This window comes from Cebus imitator, unplaced genomic scaffold (assembly GCF_001604975.1).
Source record: "Cebus imitator isolate Cc_AM_T3 unplaced genomic scaffold, Cebus_imitator-1.0 Scaffold31, whole genome shotgun sequence".
Lineage (NCBI taxonomy): Eukaryota > Metazoa > Chordata > Mammalia > Primates > Cebidae > Cebus > Cebus imitator.
The window spans coordinates 6,199,622-6,211,885 of NW_016107346.1; the positions used below are offsets into that span (position 1 = coordinate 6,199,622).

General features: G+C 39.6%; 1 long non-coding RNA gene across 1 annotated transcript; it reads right to left on the bottom strand.

Moving 5' to 3' along the window:
- Positions 1 to 738: 738 nt before the first annotated feature.
- On the bottom strand, positions 739 to 11,650 carry LOC119470445. The gene is made up of 3 exons (XR_005199357.1): positions 11,525 to 11,650; positions 1,470 to 1,552; positions 739 to 915 (listed from the first exon to the last, which is right to left on the bottom strand). It is a non-coding gene; the product is annotated as an uncharacterized LOC119470445 (long non-coding RNA).
- Positions 11,651 to 12,264: the final 614 nt, after the last annotated feature.

Sequence of the window (12,264 nt, forward strand, 5' to 3'; positions counted from 1 at the left end):
AAACGCACAGAAACTTGACAACCAGGACGTGCCAGGACACGCCAGCTCATGGTTCATAAAAATTGCAGCTTTTATTGTGAACATTTTACCTGATGAAAATAATAATAATGATACCTGATGACACTTCTGGGGTTCTCTGGGATTGGGGGGTATAGCATTATGTAAGCTCTACTGTGGAGAACGAGCTGTGAAATCAAAGGCAAAATGGACATTTCCCTGCCCTTGACGGGAGGACGTGCAGGGTAGGGTTAAGGGGAAGAATTTCCCTGGCTCATTCCATGACGCAAAGACCAAGGTTAGAAATGAACTGAACCACCTTGTAAAAAGCATTATATATAAAGTCATCTGTTTACCTCTGCTGCTGCTGTCACAGCCCATGTTCCTATCAAGGGTTTAAAGCAAACATTGTAAGCAGCTAAAAGAACAACATCGTTTCTGATTCTCTCCTAAGACCTAATTCACTTACAAAATGGGTTTATGAAGTTAAAGTTATGGGAGGGGAGGAGAAAGGGGAAAGACAAGAACCCTTTTATTTAGCATCTTATTCACAATGAAAATTGGCACAGGAGCCAACCACATACATTAACAGAGCTTGGGCAAGTTTAAAGCTTATGAATACATTTCTGTGGAAAAATGTGAATATGGAAAATCCCCTCTCTTATTTTGCCTTTTCCAAAAAAGCAATGAGTTCTGGGCTCCATGTGTATCCATAACCTCAGTTAGAAATGCCAAGTGGGACTGAGCTGGGGGAGCCCAGGTCTGAAGGGAGACAAGGGTCTGCTACCGGGAAACCAGAGGAGAGGCAGAAAGGAGGCTGCAAACTCGCCCTGAAGTCAGATTTCATCATAAATTGCAGAGGGGAAGCCCATCTAGAATATGCTGAGGTTCTCTGCATCTCTCTGGTGAAGTGGATGTCTGTTGGAAAAGACTCATTAAAATTAGAAGAGAGGGAAAGAGATCTGTTTCAAATCTTGCTCAAGATACATTAATTAAAATGAGAGTTATAGGTAGGGCATTGCACACAGCAATACCCAGGAGTCCATTATCAAGATCTTGTCATTGAGTTTCATTCAGAGAGTTTTTCCTAGAGGAACCTTTAAGTATTCAGAGACACAAAGTAATTAACCCTCCTAAAAACTGCATTGAAAATATAAGTTTCTGCCAATGTTCCTCTTGCTTTAGGAGTGTTACAAGCATTAGGAAATGCTTTGCTTGACCGTATCTCTAGAGAAAAAGGGATCTGACAGTTTATTCACAGAGAGGGGAAAGGAGTTTAGAGATAAACAGGCTAAAGAAGTTGTCAACATCTTCAGCGTGCCACCCATAAGTATATCTGTCTTCTACCATCTATCCATCCATCCATTTATCAATCCACCTGTCCTTCCACCCAACAAATATTTACTGAGGTCCCAAAAGGCACTTGCCTATGCTCATGCAAAGGTGTGTAGAAAGGCTGGGAAAACACTCACAATCCCTGAAACTCATCTTCACTGCTTCGCCTGAAGAGCTACAGAACTGTTGGTTCTGGTGAGAGATCCAGCACGTACAAAGGCTATAAAATAGCGAAGAGATCACTTATGAAACAAATGGAATTCTAAGTAAATACAGAAGCAACCACTTTGCTAGAAAAGATCAAATAAGAAAATCTAATGGTCAGAAAGCAACAGTCAACACATTTCTAGGAAGCACTTGGCAAGTGGTTATTGAGCATCCACTATGGGGCAGGCTCTGGCCTGGGCCCTGGGAAAATACATGTTTCTTCTATACCTATACTCCCTCTATTCACAGCGCTCCTCAAGTCTACCAGGAAAGGCAGACAGGAAATGCCATATGCACATTGCCGTCAGTGCTGCAGGCTCTGTGAGAGCTGGTGCCAAAGCATATAATGGTCTGCAAGCTTGGATGCAAAGTGGCATGTGCAAAGGCCCCAGGATGAGAACAAACTGGGCACTTCTGGGGACATGTATGAAGGCCAGTGTGGCCGTAGGGGCAGGTCATTGAAGGCCTTGTCGGCTGTGCTTGAGGGAGTGAAAAACCACTGATGGCTTCCCACAGGGAAAAGACACTGTTACATTAGCCTTCTGAAACTGTGCTACTGGCTTCTGGGAGTAGAATGACGTCTGGTGGCAAATGGGAGAAGAAAGATGATCACCGGAACAGTCATTCAGGCAAGATGGTGGTGGCACATGAACTAGCATCGTTCAGGTGGGGATGAAGAGAATGAGAGGAGGTTAAGGGTTATACAGAGGAAAAAGCACTGCAGGAGAGAAGAAAATCAGAGCCCCTCCTTCGGAAGAAAATGAATGAGAAAGGAAGAAAATACTTCCCTGCTCAGTAGTGATGGAGGCGTCCTAGACATGCAGGAGTCAGGGTGGGATCTGGAGCTGACAACAGCTTGTCCAAGCTCAAGCAGGTTTGAGCCAGGAGTTGGAATGGTTGTGGGTGGACTGTTCTTGAGGCCAGCTGCCCACCCAGCTTAGCTATGGGGAGAGAAGATCTGAGTCTAGCCTGCTCTCAAAATGTCAGATACATCTCCATTCATTCTCGTTTTTCCTGTAGTCGATTTTTTTTTCTTATGTTTTCCACGCTGTGAAGTTTCTAGGCCTGTAATCCAAACATGAAAAAATAAAGTGGCAAGTTTTTGACACTCGAAATTAGTTTTTAAAATCTATGCTTAGAATAAAATCCAGCAGTTGTAGAAATGGATGCTCAAATATTAAAATGTTAAAATTATTTCAACTTAATTTTTTTGAGATAGTGTCCACTCTGTTGCCCAGGCTGGAGAGCAGTGGCCGGATTGTAGCTCACTGCAGACTCAAACTCCTGGACTCAAGAGATTCTTCAGCCTCAGCCTCTGAAAGTACTGGGACTATAGGCACATAGCACCATACCCATTTAAGATTTTTATTTTTAGTAGATATGAGGTCTTGCTATGTTGTCCAGGCTGGTTTTGAACTCCTAGCCTCAAGTGATCCTCCCACCTCGGCCTCACAGAGTGTTGGGATTATAGGCATGAGCCATCGCACCTGATCCAACTTAATTTTTTAAAATGATGAAATAAGAGTTCTGGGGAAAAAAAAAAAAAAGAGTTCTGGTGGCCTGGAATCATAATGTTGTTCTTTTTAGCCCAAACCACATATGCCTCACCTTTTCTGGGGAGTGAAAGCTTTCCCTGCCACATAAGGATATGATTGACACTGCTCACATTTGTAATGGCACTCTGCTGGCAGGTTACCTGTCATGCATTGACAGCAGTAAGTTAACAATTACCTGGAACTTTCTGCTAATGAGCCTTCATCAATTACTAATTAGAGTCCCTCAACTGACTAGAAAGTTGAATCTGGACATCACATCGTATGAATTTATCACAACTTTTGTCAATTTGTTGTATAAATTTGGCAAGTGATTTTCTTCAAGTAATGCAATTACCATATTGTCAACCTGTTATAAAAAGATAACTATGGCCACCACTTCCATAACAGCAAAATAGACCAAGATTCTAAAAGTAAATAGCCACAATCTGTTTATATATCTGATAAAAACTTATAAATCCCCTAGTTTGCTTTTTTTTTTTAAGTTATGGAATGAAAGTAGGTATGTAGAGAATAGAAGGTGGCTCTTGTTATTTTTCAAAACCAGTTCATCTTTTTTAATGAGTCACATCCCTGTGTCTAAGCCAAGTTCTTCCATGCCCCCACTGGCCTCGGCTTTGGGAGCCCTGGGTGTGATTCATGGGTCATGATCCCGAAGACAGAGCCCTATATTTCTCCAAAAACAATTTAGGCCCCTCCACCTGTGGTGCAATGCTACAACTCCATATAAATCACTGGGAGCTTTTATGGGTTGACTAATATGTTAACACCCTGTGATCCAGAAATAGAGCTGCCTAAGCTTTTATTCTAGGCTGGGTCATATAAATGTGTCTCTGGCAGTGGTTCTAGAGTTTTTGGTGTCTCCCACGATGATGGCAGGATGAAACAACAATTGGATGATTAATATGCATGACTTTGTGTAAATCTTACCCATTTTTGGTTGGAAGGAGATCAATCCTCTTGCATTTACGTTGGCTCTCAACATTATACCATCATTCTCAAAACTGCAAGAACTGTCCCTACCTCCCATTATAGGAATCAAAAATTATAAATATTTGAACTTAATAACTGTGGATACAATGCCAGTCAGCCCCATGTGAAGGACTGAATGAAATTCCTATTTATACTTTTTTCATGATATTTCAAATTAGCTTTGTAATGTTTGATATCCAAACCATCTGTAGGCTGTAAAAATCACTTCTTGCCATCTTAATTCCTCAGGAGACTACTAATATCGTTTAACAACATGTAAAGAGATAAGAAAATGTCCTTTTTAAAGAAAAATCAAAATAAAATATATTTTAAATTATCTTTTTTAACTTTTAGTTTCAGGTTTGTTACATAGGTAAAATGCATGCTGCAGGGGTTTGATGTACAGTTTATTTCATCACACAAATAATAAGCAATCATTATGGATCCCCATCCTCCTGTCACCCTCCACCCTCAAGTAGCAACTCAATGTATCTGTTATTAAACGGATATGGTTTCGAAACTAACCCATGATGGCAAGTGTATGTGAACTATAATCAATTAGTTCCTGCCCAGAGCATGGCTGAAAAGGATACTGGTTCTGAAAGGAAAATTACTGAATTGATTAGTAATGCCATAGGCTCCGAATTGGGGAGTGGTGGCTTTAGTGCTATGTATTTGAGATCCATACCCTACTTCATAAGCCATAAATTTAAAAATTACTTTATTGCAAATAAGATGAAATACAATCTTAAGATAACACAGTATCTAATAAATTCCCTTTTTCTTTTTTTTGAGACGGAGTTTCGCTCTTGTTACCCAGGCTGGAGTGCAATGGCGCGATCTCGGCTCACTGCAACCTCCGCCTCCTGGGTTCAAGCAATTTTCCTGCCTCAGCCTCCTGAGTAGCTGCGACTACAGGTGCACACCACCATGCCCAGCTAATTTTTGTATTTTTGTAGAGACGGGGTTTCGCCATGTTGACCAAGGTGGTCTCGATCTCTTGACCTCGTGATCCACCTGCCTCGGCCTCCCAAAGTGCTGGGATTATAGGCATGAGCCACCGCACCCAGCCTACAAATTCCCATTTTTATAAGTACTCTGTATCTCTCCTCAGTCAAGAAAGCCCTATTATCAAAATTTAGAAGGGCTAAGCAGTGAAGAAGACCTCTACACAAAATACCCAGATACCCTCCCCCATGGTTTCCACATTAAACATATGCCAATTACTTCCAAATGTTTATTTTTCAGAACCAGAATTGTTCCTGTGCTTTGGATTATATTTTTAGATGCTTATTAGACAGCTTAATTTCAAAGATAACAAACTAAAAAAACAAAAACAAAAACAAAACCCACTTCTTACTTGAAAAAAAATTATCTTTACATATTTTCTATTTCATTAATGGCATAATTATGAACTCAGACTAGAGCCTTAAGATTATTCCTCCTTTTCTTTCAATCATTTGACACAATCAGCCACCAAATCCCAGCAATTGTAAGGCTTGACTTCTACCACTATCCTAACCCTAACCCCACTGTGGAGGGTACTAGGTTTCTACAGTTGCACAGCAAATAACCAACAATTAGCAGCTTAAAGGAAGATAATTTATTATCTCACCAATTCCCTGAGTAAAAAGCTGGCATGATTTGGCTGAGTCCAATGCTCAGAGTCATACTCATTGAAGCCTCTGAAGAAGTTTCTGCCTGTGTGCTCTTTCAAGCCATTAACAGGAGCCCGTGCTGTGGAACTGAGATCCCATTTCCTTGCTGGAGTCAGCTGTGGGCTACACTGAACTCCTGGAGGCCCACCATGACACATGGCACCTCCATCTTCAAAGCTACAATGCAGAATCTTTCTCCTATCAAATCCCTCTCATGCTTTGAATCTCACTCATAAAGAAGATGCCTATCCCTTTTGAGGACTCATGGGATTAGTTCAGATACATTTGTGATAATTCCCTTGCTTAAAGTCAATTGATTTGTGACCTCAATTATTTCTGCAATATCCCTTCATAGAAGTACTGAGACTAATGCTTGATTGAATAGCTAAGAGAAGATATGTGGATTTAGGATGATATCCTAGAATTCTGCCTTTCACATTTTTCATGCTCACTGCTTTAGATGAGGCCCTCATAATCTCTGTGTAGACCATTATAAGGACCATGTGACTCTGTCTTGAATCAGGTTCTCCCAGAAGCAGAACTTGAGATATAATGTTGCAGGTTTGGGAAGTCTATTTGCAAGGTAAATCCAGGAAGTGTTCCTGGGGAAGTAAGGAAGTTAAACAGAAAAGAAAGGAAACCAATACAGGACTTGTTAGTAAATACAGCACTTCCTCCTTATCCCTGATGGATGCATATCAAGTCTCCCCTATGGATGCCTGAAACCACAGGTAGTACTATACATATATACTTATGATAAAGTTTTATTTATAAATTAGGCACAGTAAGAAATTAACAACAATAACCAATAATAAAGTAGAACAGTTATAACAATATATGGTAAAAGTCATGTGACTGCTGTCCCTCAGAGAATATTATTGCACTGTGCTCACCTAGTTTCAGATCTTGGTTGACTGGGTAAGTGAAACCACAGAAAGCAAAACTGTGAATAAGGAGGCTACTGTATGTTACCACCATGGGAATCTGGGGCTTGTTCCTGCTGACAAGGGTGAGGAAGCTGAGGTATTTATCTCCCACCTCCCACCTTTATTGCTTGAGGGCTGCTCCTTTCTGTTAACATGTTGTCTGAATTTTTCTCTTCTTGATTAACTAAATACACAGATATGATCCTGTTACTCCTCTGTCTAAAATACCTATCTGTTGATACAATCAATAAACATTTATTGAGCATTTATTACATGCAATGCCCTAGAATAATCACTGTGGACTCAACAGTGAAAAGGCAGCCACTAAAGCTGCTTATGTTGGAAATGGTCTAAACGTTAAATTTAGGCTGTGCATGGTGGCTCATGCCTTTAATCCCAGCACTCTGGGAGACTGAGGCAGGAGGATCACTTGAGGCCAGAAGTTCAAGACCAAGCTGGCCAACATGGTGAAACCCACCTCTATTAAAACTACAATAATAATAATAATAATTAGCTGAGTGCAGTGGCACACACCTGTAATCTCAGCTACTCAGGAGACTGAGGCATAAGAATCGCTTGAACCTGAGAGGTGGAGGTTGCAGTGAGCTGAGATCATACCACTGCACTCCAGCCTGGGTGACAGAGTAAGACTCCATCTCAAAAATAAACAAATAAGTAAAATAAAAAATAAAAGTTAAACTACAAAATTCCTTACCATAGGTCACAAAATCTGGTACGAATCTAATTTGGAAGTATCTTCTTTCACATTCTCCATGAAAACCATCCTCTATTCAAGTCACCCGCAGTCCTCCATGTTCATGGAAAATGTGTACTTTCACAATTTCATGAATTTTGAGGAAACTAAAATGTTTTTCTCTCCTCCTTTTTAGATATTTTATTTCTATAAAATACCTGGTTCAACATCGGCTTCTTCTGAGCATCACCCTGACACCTCTGCCTCTACTGTATTTATTATTCATGTTACTCCTACATCAGGGCCTGCTGCATAGTAATCCTTGTGGAATAAATGCATTTAACAACCATGAAAAAAATACAACAATATCTGAGTGCACTCTTTCTGACATAAATAATTGTTTTAAGATTTCTCTTTGTTTTAGATTTCTATGTATGGCATTACTATATTTAGATAGGTAATAGAGATAGAGATGACTACATATACATCTATGAATGGAGAAATAGACATAGAAATAAGACAATAATAATAATTTTAATAAGCATTTACACTGGTTCTTGATATTCTGGGATTCAGCACAAGAGTTAGCTGACCAATGTGTTCTTGGGACTGGAAGAACTTAAAGCAGAAGTTCTTGTAGACATCAGGGAGAATTAAGCAATACCAACTTCTCAAATTTATGTAAACAATATCTCCTTTCTTCCAAAAAAAATATTTTTTAATATATCCTCACTATGTTTTCCCCTTATTTTCCTCCTAGACCAAGTATTTGGAAGCATAACAATAACGTATCTGACTTACAAAAAGGCTACTTTAAAAAAAAACTCCAACTTTAATTCTCTGAAGCCCAGTACACATTGTAAAGTAGATATAATGTCTGTTAAGCAATAGAAGGGCATTTAAAATCACAGTGGGCCTATACAGTGAAATATGTATTTTAACCAAAAATGTCCCACATTTGTATTGCCACTGAAAATGAACTTCTGGACTCAGAAATCTGAGGTACATAGCTGAGATTCCTTTTGTTTCCCTTGAGCCTCTCTTGGTTCAAGAAAACTGCCAGTTCTAGAACACATTTCTCTTACTTAATACTTTGTTTTTAATAGCTGCTATTGAGCTCCTATTATATGCTACGCATTCTACTATGTGTTGAGGTTTTAAGCATAATACTGAAAGAAATGCATCAAAAAAGAAAATGTTAATTACTTTGTCTCAATAAATGTTATACCCAATAGAACCCAAATTTTAAAAATTCAATTAGCAAAGGCCTGACTTAATAAGGTTTGTGTAAAACCTCATTACCTTCTAGCAGAAACTGTTTAGATTTCAGATTAGGAATCCTATCATCATAATACCAAAAGAATACTTTCCTGAGTGAAACAGGCAAGATCAAGTTCTCCCAGAAGTCAAGAAAAGCCTAAAATACATCATTCTTTTAAGATCCTATAATATTGAAAAATAAAGGTTATTATTTTATTTAAAAAATTACTAAATGTTTTAAATACTTATCTTAATCATGTTAACACTTTTAAGAATACAATGCAATAGAAAATTGTGCTACTCATAAGATTAGTACATGTATTTATAAATAATATTACTTCATGGTTTATTGGAAATTGAATGGTTCAGTTAAAAGGACACAAGTTTAAAGTTGTAAAATAGACATCTTTGGATTCATCATTAACCTCTACAATAGTATGCATGTGTGTACAATCACATTTGAAGAAAATGTCAAAGCATTATTTATTAACTCCTTTGGACACTCAATGTCTAAATGTGAGGTCACACTGATGTGTCCCAGGACATGCCCCGGTCAAAAAGGGAAAAGTGGCTGATATTTTGGAGCTGTCATTGCCCAGGACCCTGGCATACATGAGAAGGAATATTTTACTTTGGAAACATTCTCTGTTTTTAGAATTAAGACAGACTTCCCTCTCGGCACCCCCTCTCCTCACCCACAAACCAAAATCCTTCCTGCCATTAATCATGAAAATCCCTTTTGATACAAATAGAAAGTACTCTGTTCCTCCCTAACACACCACATGCTTGGCCTATAGCACATAAGGGTGATTCCCAGTTAGAGGAGAAGGTAGTACCAGGACTAGGAGAAATTAGGCAGATATCTGGAAATGGGATAAGGTAGGAAAAGAAAGAAGAGGAACCAAGAAAGGAAAGAAGGAAGGAAGGAAGGAAGGAAGGAAGGAAGGAAGGAAGGAAGGAAGGAAGGAAGGAAGGAAGGAAAGGAGGGAGGGAGGAGGGAGGGAGGAAGAGGAAATAACCAGATTTTTCAAGGGGAAAAAAAAACCAACCAGAAGACCTTGTCTAACTGGGCAAAAATAGAAAGGTGCAAAAGCTCCAGGGCCTTTGCAACACAGACATTGAATCTGGGCTCTAGCCCTTCCCAACAATGAAACGATAGGGGAATTCAGGGCTCGGGCACTGCTCCGGCATAACTGTGGACAGATTTTCCCCATATGTTTACAGAATTCTGAAAGTACAGAAATAGCTGTTGAACTCTAAGCAGTTTTTGTAAAATTACCCTAGCTTGGAGATGTTTTCATTCTACCCTGGGGACTCTTTGGTGAAATCTAAATAAGTGAAAAGCTTCAGCTATTTTGGAGATTTCCTTGCGCTAAATAATATTCTGTAGATTGGATTAAACACAGAAAAAAAATTGTAGATATTTTCACATTCACATAAATCAAAATGGCTGAATGTTTAAAAACAAACCAAAAAAGTGCCCTCTGGCTGAATCTAATTATGGAAATTCCTAGTCAAAAGAGATAATTTATTAGATCATTTGTAACAAGAACAATGAGCGAGTGAAAACTGATGTCTATGACCTCAGCTACCACAAAAACTATGATGTTTTCTGTTTATAAGAACGATCAGAATAAGGTGTTCACATGGGCCCACGGGAAGAAGGATTAGGCGGGGAGTCTGCAAAAAGCCTTCCTCATCAACACCAGGTTATCGCTGACTTAGGAGACAGTCAGCTGAATAGTTTGACAACTGGAGGTGACTTTTCTTTCTCCTGTGATTCTATTTGTTGACTTCATTGGCTTTCAGGCAATAATCGTTTAATTGATTAATTCACAAAGGCAAAGTGAGAACAACCCTCTTCATCTGGTTAGTCTCCATGTATTCTTCAGATAGCAGCTCAGGCGTCACTTTCTCAGGGAAGCCTTCTCTGACACAAACTCCCAACACAATCAAGCGAAATATTACATTGGATGGCCCCTAATCAACTTCTGTCTGTCCCTTAGGCAAGAATCTCCAGAGTACAGAAACAATGTCTGTTCTGCTCACCACGATAGCTCAGTGCCTAGCACAGTGGCTAGCCTTTAGTGAGTACTCAGTAAACAATTTTTTTTTTTTTTTTTTTGAGATGGAGCCTTGCTGTCGCCAGGCTGGAGTGCAGTGGCGCAATCTCGGCTCACTGCAACCTCCGCCTCCTGGGTTCAAGCGATTTTCCGCCTCAGCCTCCCGAGCAGCTGGGACCACAGGCGCGTGTCACCATGCCCGGCTAATTTTTGTATTTTTAGTAGAGACGGGGTTTCACTGTGTTGGCCAGGATGGTCTCAAACTCTTGACCTCGTGATCCGCACGCCTTGGTCTCCCAAAGTGCTGGGATTACAGGGTGAGCCACTGCGCCCGGCTACATTTTTAAAATGAATTAGTAAAGCATTGTGGGGAAGACTCTGACTGCAAAGAACAGCTACTTGACTGCATTTAATAAGCTGTCCAGAGGCAGGTGTTTCCAGAGTCGGTTACTTGAGCAGATCAACCATGTTGCGACACTTCACTGTCCATCTCTTAGTTTGCCCCTCATAGTCATAAGGTGGCTGCAACAGTTATGAGCACATATTCTCGTACAACTGGCTGTACAGCCAGCAGACGAAGAGGTAAGGAATCACTCCTCAAACATCAGGTTCTTACTAGAAAATAAAATCTTTCTGCAGGGATTTTCTGTGCAGACTTCTCCCTTAGTACACATTGGCTGGGTTATGGTCACATGTCCTGAACCTATTTGCAAGGATAGCTTGAGAAAAGATTGTCTGGCATTTTCCATACCTATAACAAGGGAGGACTCTACAGACAAGAGAAAAGGATGAGCAGGTGGCTATTGGATAGTAAATCAAGTATCTTCTGGAAAAGCCTAAGGTTGTATTTTTTACTTACCATTATTTTTAAAAACCCATCAATAAAATATGAGCCCTGTTGTACCATAAGAACATGGGAAGAACATGTTCCTCATAGAGCTTTCTCTGGTCCAAAAGGGCAGATATGCAGGTGAACTCAAAAATACTTCATGAATTATGACACCGTGTGTCTGATAAGAAAAAAAAAAGTGCTATCAATATTATGAACTTGAAGATTATTTTCGATCCCTGTTAAATTGGAGACACATGAAAAACTACCCCATATCATCTTGCCATCATTGGCTGGTATTATTTAACTTGTGGCTGCTGTCCATTAGTGGCTGTCATTACAGCAAAATGGTTTTCTTGAATCTGGAGAATAGTATTCCATACTCTTGTTAATTTTTTTTTCTATAAATGAAAAAGCTGCTTTCAAGCACCTACGAGATCAACCAAAAAACCCTGTAAGCACAGTTAAATAAACATTGTTTGGGGGCCAAAAGAGTTATAGATTGAGTGATGTATTGACAGAGCCCCTAGAATATCTTTGCAAGTTTACTGAAACCCAACGTTATTGAGAAGTCAAAAGACCCAACTTATTTCATGACTCAAATATGGGCTTTAATTGAAGTGCAGACACTGGAGACAGATACTATGTCTTTTAAAACCTCCTCCCTCTGTCCAGATTAGTTCCACTTCTAACCCTGGTTTAAAAATTCCTCTATGAGGGGTAAGGTGCTGAAATGTTCTGTTTTAGCTTTGCTGACAAAAATTTGACAC